The following is a 13,292-nucleotide window of genomic DNA, read 5'->3' on the forward strand; positions in this document are numbered from 1 at the left end:
TGCACCTTTTTGTATTTTGTTCTGTTGTTTTGAGTACCCAAGGAAAATCCTCTATTTGCTTTTCTTGTTGAATATGATCATTTGAATAGTATTCTGTGTGTCTTGATATATTTTTAAAGGTCAAATACAAAAATGTTACATTTAAAAATGAATTAGTTACTTTATGCATTACTCATTGTTCTTATCACTCAAGAGGTGTTCCTGTTCCTGCTGTCCAGAAATGAAATTTGTTGGGTTTGTTCTTACTAATAAATTACTGTTTCTATTATTATTGTACTATTGAAAAAGCTCTAACCAGCAGCCTCATTAATTTTATTCACAAAACACATTGTTCTGAATTCTATATCGGCTACATAGTTAAGCATACTTAAGTAAGTAAAAATTAAGTACACTGAGGCCTTGTATAGGCTGGCCTGGGGGAGAGTCAGGTTGTAGCATCCTCATGAGGCAAGCCTGACTCTGCTTCCTAGAGTGCCCTGATGCCGCATGCCACTCCACACAGCATATGGCATCACGGCATGCCTTCGGTGTTTCATCCATATGACACAGCACTGAAGAAGCACTATATCTGTTCTGATGTAGTTATGGCACGTTACAGACCGCCGAGAAGCAGCGGTCTGCCGCTGCCGCCGGTTGCAGCGTCCGGGAACCTCAGCAGCCAAACCGCACGGTTCCCGGATGCTGCAAATAAGGAGCATGAAAATCGTGCTCCTTCCTCGGCCCCGGAAGAGACGCTGCGAGGCGCTAGTCACGCACTCGTGGCATCACTTCTGGGGCACGACATGCGGACACAGAGCATCCGCTACGTCAAGATGGCGGCGGCCATGTGAAACGACTGCCGCCATCTTGTACGGACTCGGTCCATAATAGGGGTAAGTGCGTGCGTAAGCCACACACTTACCCTAAAGCTGGCACGTCCCCAGGACATACTAGCTGCCCGTGTGTAACGGGCCTATGACACTCTTTTGAGAGCGCAAAAAGAAGCTTCTTTTTGAGGCTCCTTTTTGCACCCTCAAAAGGCCGGATCGAGGCCGCGACATGTAGTTGCTGCAGCCCTGATACGGCTAGGAAAGGGGTGGTCTGTTGAGCCCCTGAGCTATTTAAATTCCGATGTCCAGTAAAATGGTTTGGGAGGGGCAGTTATGACTGTGGAAATAGTGTCCCAATTGTGACTTAACTAGTAATTATGAACCCTGAAGACTTATCTAGATTGATTCATCTGTAGCTGTTTCATATTTACAGGGATAAGTAGTTTGTTTTGGCAGCAGTGCTTTCTGACAGAAAAGACTAAACAAATCTACAACTCCCAAAATTCCAGTTAAAGCGGTGTCAAACTGTGTAATTTCTGCAATGTATATTAGACCCTAGTTAACTAAAGTAGCTGATACAGAATTCAGACCATCAGTATTACATACCCATTTCACTTATTTTGTGCAGCAAAACCAACACTATTTTACTCCCCAATTTATTCACTAAGATTGACCCTACTATCTTAGCAAATCATTAGTATTACCATTGTTATCTGACCATTAGTCTAACAATTGTGAGGCATTTGTGTCAGTAACAGAAATAATCATGGTAAAAATAATTCATCTCATGACAGAAGGGCAACAAAGAGGTAAGAAATCTAGGCAATGGAAGTGGATGGCCATTTTATTTGGTATAATTCTTCCATTGTAACACTTTGGTTTGCTCTACACGTTCTAGAAAGGTACCAGCAAAGCATATTGTAGCATAAACTGGAGAGACTGATAATGCACAGGCAGCTGTGTGTGTGTTTGCATGTGTGTATGTGTCTGTGTATGTGTGAGTATTAATTATTTTGGGGGAAAGAGCAAATTTTAAATGCACAAAGATAAGTGAAGGCACAAGACAGCCAGTGTGCTGTAGTGGTTAGAATGTTGCACTGTTATTCAGGGTTCAATTCCCTGCTCAGCCATGGAAACCCACTGGGTGACCCTGGGTAAGTCACACACTCTTAGCCCTAGAAAACCCTGTTATAGGGTAACTTTAGGGCTGCCATAAGTCAGAAATTTCTTGAAGGCACACAATAACAACCACAAACCTGTCTACCATTTGGCAGGCTTAGGGTCTATTATATCTACAGATTTCTTGCCTATGTGCATACATGTGTGTGCATGCACACACACACACCATAGCAGGAGAGACGAGATTGAGAGATGTGGAGGGAGAAAATGAACTTCAAGAATGATGCCTGCAGAATAAAAGCTTATCAGGTCCTATCACATGAAGGTATCCCTGTTTGGTTCCCTGATGCATAAGAGGAGAAGAATTCATGATCTGGATTTCCAAATCTTGATTCAGATTCAAGTTCTAAATAGGACTGGGTACAAATTGCACCAGAGCAAATCAGGGAAATCACCATATTAGGCTGTGAATTGAATCAGGGGACTCCCTCACCTTCCTTTCCTCAGCACAACACTCCATAGTGTTTCTGCATGACATCTTCATCAGAAAAAATAAAGTAAACCTATATGAATGAAATACAGCCACTCAATATTTCATTCTCAGAAGGTCCCACTGTCTATAGGAAGAACCTCAAGAAGTTCATACTTTTGTACAAAATAGCTTCCACTGTGACAAGCTGTTTCTATTCTACTGAAGAAGAAGAATATCTGTAACATTTTATTAATCATTCCAAAAGAGTTATGTAATTTTGACATTCCATCAATGCTAAGTCAGAGTTTTTAAGCTAATAAATTTAAGCAAAACCATTCTCCTTTTCCGACCATAATTTGGAAGAAACTGTTGGGGTAGAAATATCACCACCATCCACTGACTATGGTTTCTTTATAACTTAATCATTTTTCAAGTTCAGCATTAAGTTTGTTAGTCCAATGGCCTGATTTCACTCTACAGGTACTGCATGGAATGTTACTTCTTAAAAAGTAAGTACTTGCAGTTATAATTCCATATCATCCACCCTGTAGTTAGTTATTGTGATTGCTAGAATCCTAAAAAAATGAACTCTTCAAAGTTTCAAAGTAACTAAAGGCTGAAGCAGACGGGCAGGAAAAAGTGGCTTGATCCCACTTTTTCCAATAGCAGGTCAAAACCCACTGTCTGTACAACCTGTTCCCAAGGCAGGCCAAGTGCCCACAGCAGAGTGCATGGTACAGCATCAAGATTCACTACTGTGTAATTTTTTTTGTTGCTTCCCTATCATGCATGCTCACCATCGCACAAACACACTGTGTGTGACCTCCATGTACCTCCCATGCCCACAAAGATGCTATCCTGTTATATGGCCACCCCTTTCATTGGCCACACAGTCATACCTGCAATGCTCTGCCGGTACAGGATATTGGTGCATTGGTGTGCCAAGTGATACATTCAGAAAGCAATATCACACAAAGGTTCCCTGTACATGGCCCTTCCCCCTGCTTCACCGCATTCCCCCCACTTAGACTGTCTGATTTGTGTACATTGTAATTACAACAATTGGAATTGTCTCACTTTCATTTTTTCTTTGCTGCAGCCCCACACTGGTGCTGGATTGTTTATATGCAGGCATGAAAATGCACATTTTTCCTGATAATTTGGAGTATCCTGGCTTCTTTTTGTTTCATTTTTTAGCCCCAGAGTGCAGCTTCATTTTGGTTTCCACCCACTTTCAAGATGTGCATCATGTCAATTTTTCACCTTTCAAGGAGCTGAAAGCCGCTTGATTTTGCTCATCTGTTTCACCCATTCAATTTTTAAAATATTTTAATTCTATAAACTACTGACTTATGGTACACTCTTTGTTTTAGTCTACAGTTGGCTTTCCATTTGCACAGATTTCATATCCGCAACCCTTGCTTAGTTGTGAGGAGCAAATGGAGGGGATTAAACTGGAGTGCATGTCCACAGCCACTCCTGTGCACGCACACCCATTCAAGCTTATGGGGCTTGATTATGTGCGAGTTTTCATTTGTGTGTATGTGTGTGTCTGGGTCCAGAACAGATTCCCTGTGAAAACAGAGGGCTGACTGTACTGTCATCTTAACAACCACAACAGAATCTGAGGCAGTAACATGAAGCATGGCACAATTCAGCTTACCATCCTCCATCATTTCATTTAGTGAGACAACATCCCTGTAACTATAAAAGCAGATAAAAGTTACACTTGCATTAAGTTTCCCTAGTAGGTTGTAATTGTAATGGAATGTACCTATTTTTCACTTTTAGTAAAAGGAACTAATTGTTCTTAACTAGGTTTTTTTTTATTAATTAAAAATTACTACAACACAATGAACAAAACCCACAAAACAAAAACAACAATAAAGAAGGGAAAAAAATACTACATACAAAACATAAACAACCTACGTATCTATATACACTAAACACAAATGAGAACAAACCTAACTTCCTCCGCTGTATTAACTGTTACGTGTTAACAAAAAATTAATAATTTTACATACTATTGTCCTTTCATATCCGAATAGCCTATGAAACTTACTCTTTTTTTTTAAACACCTTACTGTCATACCCCTTCTAGTTTCCACAAATTAAATATGAACTACATCAGGATTCAACAGTGTACTACTAAATATATAATACTATATATATATAACCAAACTCATGTAGAAGCTTTAAACTTAACAAACCTAAGTCCCCCAGTAAACTAAAGTAAACATTAATCAGTAAATACAATACATCTATTTGGGTTATCTTCTTGTTGTATATAGGAGATCCATACTTCCCATTCCTTATGAAAGTTTGTTAATGTATCATATTTCATAAGAGAGGATAATTTTTCCATTTCATACATCTCGAGCATTTCTATCTTCCATTCCTCTACAGAGGGAATCTCTTCCAACTTCCAATATCTGGCATATACCATCCTAGCCGCAACTATTGCCAGGAATAACACCTTACTGTTTGTCTTATAATTGGTTACTCCTAGATTCTACTCATAGTTAAAGAAAAGTGTTCCTGCCCTAAGTAAAAACAAATATTATATTTACTTTAGATTTCAAAAAGCCATTGGATTAATAGCTTAGGTATGCAGCAATTGAAAACTAGTATACATACGAAGTTTTAAATGTATACACAGAGTTGCCTCAGATGTTGTTGTCAAATAACCACAGTACAACATGTTGGAAGTAAGGCCACAACTTTATTTGCAAACAATTGGTAGGGTTGGCACAAAGCATAAGGTCAGGATCTGTGCAATCAAACCACCCGATGTAGTCTGATTATCCAAACCGCGCACCCACCCGGTGCTTGGGATGACCTAGGGGCTAAGGAACACAACTTGACCGCAAACCTTGTCTTGCGTTCACCAATTCACAAAGCCCCTAGTCACCGGGAGGCGCTCCTGCGTTCTGGCCCCCGCAATGGCCAAACGCCTGCCCTATTCGCCCCCGGGTACCTATTGACTCCCAAACCAGAGCTCCATAGCCCTGGTACCACAACGTGCAGATCCTGGCCTATGCTGCCAGCAAGTTGTGACTAAAAACCACCTAACAACAGCGGTGGGCGGGCGGGAGAAGCACCAAGACGTGCTCCCTTCCACAGCTTGGCTCTGCTCTGCTCGAAGCCAAGCAACCGACTGAGGGAAAGGTCCAGCAACACGGCCTTATATAGGCCTAGGCCCCTCCCTCCCTGCGTGCTGTGCGGGGCCCCGCCTCCAAGGCCCAGCCCACCAATGGGCAGCCTTGGAGGACTGGAAGCCCCGCACCAACGAAACCGTCTCCCAGAGCGTCACGGAGCAGAAGGGCCACCCCTTCCGCCCCCGCGCACCAATAGGGAGCCGGGCAAGCCCCAGAGCACTCTGAAGCTTGTAGTCCAGCTGCGTCTAGTGGCAAAACGGTCTGCCCAGCGAGGCAGGCGACCGTTGCCTGTTCTCACAAAGAGGTTGCCTATGTTCTTGTACGTTGGGATATAAAATCTGTAAATTTCTTTCTTGCAGAGAAATATGAAAGAATGAATGATTTCCCTTTTTTTCTCTTCGGTGTGTGACAGGTATCTTGACAAAGGTGAGACATCCTGTTGAAGAAATGATTAACAACTGCATAATGATTATTTTTTTTTAATTTGAGCAGGAGGATTTTTTTGGGGGGGGGGAGTGAGAGATTCATTTGCACACACATTTTTTTCTGAAGAAGGTAGTGTGGAGAAATGGAGTGGTGTTAAATAAGAATCAGCGCTTTTGTTGAACCACCACCCACCTCCCATAATTATCTGACATATGGAGGAGGAGGAGGAGAAGGACTTGTTGAAAAATTTGTAACAACTCTTGTAATATCTCCCAGCAGGAAGAAATTTTGAAATACTTTGCTTTTACATGTGAGAGAAAATTGAACAAGAATTCCATCCCTCTTCACCACCTTAAGTTCAATGTAACATGTTTGAGAGTTTTTAAATATAAATGGCACATGCCATTTAAATGGGTTTAAATGCAACCACAAGATATAGTGGGCCCTTGGTATCCACCAAGGTTTGGTTCCAGGACCATATATACCAAAATCTGTTAGTGCTCAAGTTCCATTATATACAATGACATAGTAAAGTGGTGTCCTTTTTATAAAATGGCAAAATCAAGGTTTGCTTTTTGGATTAATTTTCTTTATTAAAAAAATAAAATAAATTCAAGTTATTCAGAATGTGAATAATATGCACAATTATAATAATTTGCATAATATGCATATTAGATGCCCAGTTATGAGAGACTTGAATATAGCTACCCTACTCTGAACTCTAGCTTTGTTTTTCCTTTTCATAAATCAGGCCTGTGTCATGTGTGACTTCTGAATGGTAACAGAAACTTAATCAAAGACAGTGTAGATGGCTGGTGTTAGACTTGATGGATCACAACATGGATCGAAGGTGAGAGGGGAGGATGAAATGTGGAGTTGTAGTCCAAACAACAAAGTTTCCGATTTCTGGGTCACATGTCATCCCTGCCTATCTTACATTCTCTTTATATATTTGGCGGAATAAAGACCACCCCAAAAGGGTGGTCTCCTGCCACCCTGGTTTGCTCCACAAGGGAGCCGCAGCGGACAAACTGAGTGGCTCCATTGCGGAACAAAAAGAACCCGCAAAAAGCAATGGTGCACTTGCGGCATCACAAAGGCGCCAGGACATGCAGATGCTAAGCATCCATCTCGTCAAAATGGCGGCTCCCATGTGTACAGGGTGCCGCCCTTTTGACACCCCTGTCACGTGCTAGGGGTGAGGCCAATATGGACAGTGCATCCTCGGCCAACCCCTAGCACATGACGGGGGCACTGCAAAGACCCATATAAATCAGGCCTTTGCTGTGTAGAGAGACTTTTTGCTTCAAAGTTTGGGGCAGTATAACATTACTCTGCAAGAAGTATTCTGCTTGCCTTTGTTTTCTTTTTGGAAGCTGCACAGCATACTAGTCAATTTAGAGAGGCCTCCCCATGGTAAAGACTAACTGGCTCTCCTTCAAAGGAATTTGTTAGTCAAAAAGTTTCATATTACTTGAAATGGTTCAGGCTGCAGCAATTTATTTGCATGAATGTGACACCCCACTGTTTTCCAGAAATTTAGCAGCAATAAAAGCTGGGGTCATTTGGACTAATCTGAAACTCTGAAGGATTCTTCAGTTCCTGCCAAACTCAGATTTCTGATGATGTACTGTGTAATTATGCTGCCATCATCCTCCAATAATAGTATCTCAGTAGCATGTGGAGCATCTTAATGGATCTTATTTTGGCAGCATGCTCCTAAGGGAAATAATGAAAATAAACAATATGTGGTGGGTTTTTTTCAACCACCGGGTAAAATGTTAAAACCACTGTGGCATTTCTTTCAAGCAAGAACTGAGATAGGGAGAGGCTAAGAGAAGAGTGAATCCACAACCATGTAGCCCACCTGCCGGAATCTTTATGCAACTGTTCATCTTCTTTTGTTCACAGTAATTGAATTAGACTTTGATTTGACCATGCTTTAAGTAGAAACATTGGAATCAATGAGAATTAAGTTAGTTGTGACTAAGCTGGCCCACTGAGCACAGTGAGTTTATTGTAATCATTCACCCTTTCACACTACACAGTTTATGATTCCACACTATGATTCCACTGTAACTGCCATGTCAACATCTTACAAAATCCTGGGATCTGTAGTTCAAGGAGGAACATTTCAAGAGCAAGTGCAGTTTGATTAATAGGACTCTGAGAAGGCCAGGGTTCAGATAACCACTCAACTGTGGAAACCCACTGGGTGACTTCAGAAGATGGTAGTGGCAAACCTCCTTTGGACAACTTTAACAAGGTCACCATAAGTCAGATTTCACTTGAAGGCACATAATGATTTAGAATTCTAAGCCAGAGAGCTCTATTTCTTCTCCCGGTTACAGTCCCCAAGAATCTATATGTTGCCATGGCAGTTAAAATAATATATAATACTATAATTGTGTAGTGTGAATGGGCCTCATTGACATGACTGGGTCAGACCCGTCATCAGTTCTTTTTCCCTCCTTGTGCTAGCCTTGATGACTAGGATATGAAATCTAGGGCCAATCTATAGAAAGAAAATGCATGTACAAAAACTATGGATCATTTGGCACATAGCAAAGTCAAATGACTTCCTCACTTTTCTATCTCATAATGGATGTATTTATTTATTATATTTATATCCTGCTCTACAGCCAGAAAGGCTCTCAGAGCAGCTTACAAATAATTAATTAGACATTCCCCTGCCCTCAGGCTTATAATCTACAAAGACATGGCACAAAAGGAGAAGGGAATGGCAATGGGGAAGTGTAATAAGTCCAGCAGTTCTTCTCTCCCTCCGAGGTCTGGACCATGGCAGCTGGACTGGAGGGAGGACTCTTCTTCTTACTTTAGGCCAGGTTTGGTGCAGCTGACTGTCATTTCTCTCCCTCTGAGGCAGGATGATAATGGATTTCTGGAACCCTCCTGGGAAAGATTGTTGAAGGAAGCTCTGCCATCTATTTTGTGAAAGATTGTGGAAGCAAGCTCTGCCATCTGTTTTAATTCTTGCTGTTACCCGCCTCGATTCTCAAAAGGGAGAGGCGGGATACAAATAAATAAATAAATAAATAAATAAATAAATAAATAAATAAATTATTATTATTATTATTATTATTATTATTATTATTATTTTCTTTGCACTTTGTTCATTTTTTGTTCCTATTTTGCCAATAACATTTTAACCTTCCTTCCTTCCTTCCTTCCTTCCTTCCTTCCTTCCTTCCTTCCTTCCTTCCTTCCAAACCTCCCACAACGTAATACATTTTCACTTCTCACACTACCCTCCAACATAATTTAAGCTTGCACACCCTTACTTGTTCAGGGACATATTTTTATCACCACTCAGTGCATGGTAAACTTAAGGTACACAATCTCACCCCTGCCTTTCTTTTCTAAGGTTCTGAAATTTACTGTTTATTCTTGTTGTCTAGAATTTCTTTCCACTAACTCTCTAATGGATCCTTTTCAGTCTGGCTTTCGTCCATTACACTCGACTGAGACAGCTCTTGCCAAGTTTACTGATGATCTTATCTTGGCAAAATTGAAAAGTCTTTACTCGGTATTGATTCTACTTGATCTTTCTGTTGCCTTCAATACTGTTGATCATGGTCTTATGGTGGATCTGCTCCAGGAACTTGGATTCTCTGGCTCTGTCCTTAACTTGTTCAGATCCTACCTTTCTGGTAGGTCATTTGCTGTGATTGCTGGAAGCTAAATGTCCACTCCTGTGCTGCTGTCCATTGGAGTTCCATAGGGCTCCATCTTGGGCCCATTGTTATTTTCTCTTTTTAATTTGTCCCTAGGTAACCTTATTGGCTCCTACGGTTTTCAGCATCACTTATATGCTGATGACAACCAACAGTATTTCTCCACTTGGGAACTCTCTCCAGATGTTGAACAGCAAGTGTCATCATGTCTATCTGCTATTTCTGCTTGGATGCTCCATCGGCACCTTAAGTTCAATATAGACAAGACCGAGCTACTTGTTTTCTATGGCCCTATACAGACAGCCAAAATAAAGCTGCCTCGAGTCACTTTGGAGGTATGGTGTTTCAATGATGCATGCGTCCTAAGAGTCCGGAAACTGCACCAAAGCTGCACTGCAGCCCTTAGGACTGGAGTGTGGCTTTGGTGCTGCTTCTGAATTCTTAGGACGCATGTATCATTGAAATACCATACTTCCAAAGTGACTCGAAGCAGCTTTATTTTGGCTGTCTGTATCAGGCCTAACTCTGCATTATTCATTCTCAATCACAGTTAGTGGCACTAATATTCAACATGTCTTGGTTTCATTTTTTATTCTTCCCTTTCATTTGTTCCTCAAATTCAGGCCATGGCAAAGTCATGTCATTTCTTTCTTTATAATCTAGTGAGAATCAGGCCTTCTCTTTCAGTTTTTACTGCTAAGACTTTGGTTCACGCACTGGTCATTTCTCGCCTGGTTTACAGTAATTCTTTGCTAACTAGGCTTCCCCTTTCCCATCTTGTCCCCTTGATTTCTGTGCAACCTTCTGCCACTAGGATAATTTTTTCCACCATTATGATCATGTCACTCTGTTGCGGTTGTCCCTTCACTGGCTCCCAATCCCATTTAGAATCCGTTATAAGCTGTTATTACTAACTTCATGGTTTGGCCCCCACCTACTTGTCAGCACTTATTTCTCCCTATCTTCCTGTTCACGCTCTGCTCTAGTGATTCAGATTTGTTGATTGAGCCAAGGATTTCTCTGCCCTTACTCAGATACGCCCCCTCTCCCATGATGCCCCCTATTTTTGGATTAGCACCTCTTTAGACTATTTTAAGTCTAAATTAAAGACTATTCATAGAATCAAAGAATCATAGAATCATAGAGTTGGAAGAGACTGCAAGGGCCATCCAGTCCAACCCCTGCCATGCAGGAAATCCAAATCAAAGCATCCCCGACAGATGGCCATCCAGCCTCTGTTTGAAGACCTCCAGGGAAGGAGACTCCACTACACACCGCGGGAGTTTGTTCCACTGTCAAACAGCCCTTACTGTCAGGAAGTTCTTCCTAATGTTGAGGTGGAATCTCTTTTCCTTCAGCTTGTATCCATTGTTCTGGGTCCTGTTCTCTGGAGCAGCAGAAAACAAGCTTGCTCCCTCCTCAATATGACTTCCTTTCAAATATTTAAACAGGGCTATCATATCACCTCTTAACCTTCTCTTCTCCAGGCTAAACATCCCCAGCTCCCTGAGTCGTACCTCAAAGGGCATGGTTTCCAGACCTTTCACCATTTTAGTCGCCCTCCTTTGGACACGCTCCAGTTTCTCAACATCCTTTATAAATTGTGGTGCCCAGAACTGGACACAGTATTCCAGGTGGGGCTTGACCAAAGCAGAATACAGTGGCATTATTACTTCTCTTGATCTAGGTGTTTATCACACTATACTCTTATAGTGCTACTATTCCACTTTAACTGCTCTAGCTGCCTCCTGTTGCATTCTGGGATTTGCAGTTTTAAGGAGGGGTATTTAGAATTCTCAGGCACAGAACTTCTCTGCCTGAGAATTCTAAATACCCCTCCTTAAAACTGCTAATCCCAGAATGCAACAGGAGGCAGCTAGAGCAGTTAAAGTGGAATAGTAGCACTATAAGAGTATAGTGTGATAAACACCCCAGACACTATACTTTTATTGATGCAGCCTAAAATTGCATTGGCCTTTTTAGCTGCCGCATCGCACTGTTCACTCATGTTCAACTTGTGGTCCACTTGGACTCCCAGATCCCTTTCACATGTAGTTTCATTCAGCCAGGTGTCCCCCATCCTATATTCTATTTAGAAACCCTTCCAATTTTCATCCTGAGTTTATGACCATATTATTTGTATTAATTTACACTTTTATAGTATTTATAGTATTGTTTTAACTTTCTTATATTAATATTTTATTAATTTTTAATCTTGTTTGTGGTTTTAGATTGTGCTACATAGGCAGGCTTTTGTTTCTATTTTGAATTGTTGTTTTCTCTCCTTTATAAAGCACCATGTAAAGCCTATGGTGCTATACAAATAAAAGTAATAATAATAATAATAATAATAATAATAATAATAATAATAACCCAATTATTTAAACCTGTGCTTGTCAGGATATCTGAAGTGAGTGGGAGGTGACATTTATTATATATGTATTTTTCTAATGTGTCTAAAACCAGTACTATTTTGCTGGTCCATTGGCTACAACTGTTTCTTTTTTTCCTGGAAACTCAACATGGATTGACAGCTGATGGCTTTTGGCACTGTTCCATAGACTACCACTTTGAGCAACACTGCTGTAAATTATACCACCATGGCTTTCAGTAACTTTTGCATTATCATTGTAAATTTAAGCATGTTGTGATCTTGGTGTGTGCTGAATCAATATTGCTACTGGTTCAGTATAAACAGAAGAATGCATTAATCTCTTTATTCTAGTTTCTCCTCAGATTGCATTTGACCATACAGAATTACACTTCAAAAGAATTTACAATGGGGGCAGCATGGTTTGTGTATTGGGCTAGGACTCTGGGTACCGGGGTTTGAGTTCAGTCACTGGAGAAATCAGACTCTCTCAGCATCAATGGAAGGCAATTGTCAGCCTCCTCTGAACAAATCTTGCCAAGAAAGTCAGAAACAATAGGAAGACAAATGCCAACAATATAAAGCATTTGAAACCCTACAGTATTATGGGACCTTAAATGGGCTGGCAAACAAACAAAAAGATAAAAAAAAGCAACATGACAATCTTATGTGGAGAATGGCAGCCCTGAAAAACCTGTGACTGACAAAGCTGAATGTTGCCCACATGTCGTGTCCTGTCTTTTATTCATGATTTTGCAATGCTAAGAAAAGACATCATAGGCTGTATCTGCACTGCAGAAATAATCCACGTTGACACTACTTTAACTGTCATGGGTCAATACTATGGAATTTTCTGACCTGTAGTTTTGTGAAACATTTAGATTTCTCTGTCAGAGAAGGTTGGTGCCACAACCAACTAGGTTCCTAGAATTTCATAAGGTTGAGCCATGACAATTCAAGTGGCGTCAACCTAGATTATTTCTGCAGTGCACTCTGTGTGCATTCATGATCTAAAAAGTATTAGATTCTACAAAATAGGCATATTTATCTGGTCTATGAGGAATAGGGCAGAGAAAGAAAATCAGGAATAAATGCCAGAAACAAAATATAAATCAAAAACAGATCAGTGATGATGTCATAAATGCATAAATAAAGGAATAGCTATGCATGCTTCTAACTCAAGTTTTATGCACACACTTGCAAGTAAAATGCTCAACCTAATATTCATACAGCGCACGGGGC

General features: G+C 40.8%; 1 protein-coding gene across 2 annotated transcripts in view; it reads right to left on the reverse strand.

Moving 5' to 3' along the window:
• CDH12 (cadherin 12) overlaps positions 1-13,292 on the reverse strand; it is a 330,249-nt gene that overhangs the window by 47,695 nt on the left and 269,262 nt on the right. The window lies entirely within an intron of this gene.

This window comes from Sceloporus occidentalis, unplaced genomic scaffold (assembly GCF_023333645.1).
Source record: "Sceloporus occidentalis isolate IW3139 unplaced genomic scaffold, rSceOcc1.0.p SCAF_3, whole genome shotgun sequence".
NCBI classification, from domain to species: Eukaryota; Metazoa; Chordata; class Lepidosauria; order Squamata; family Phrynosomatidae; genus Sceloporus; species Sceloporus occidentalis.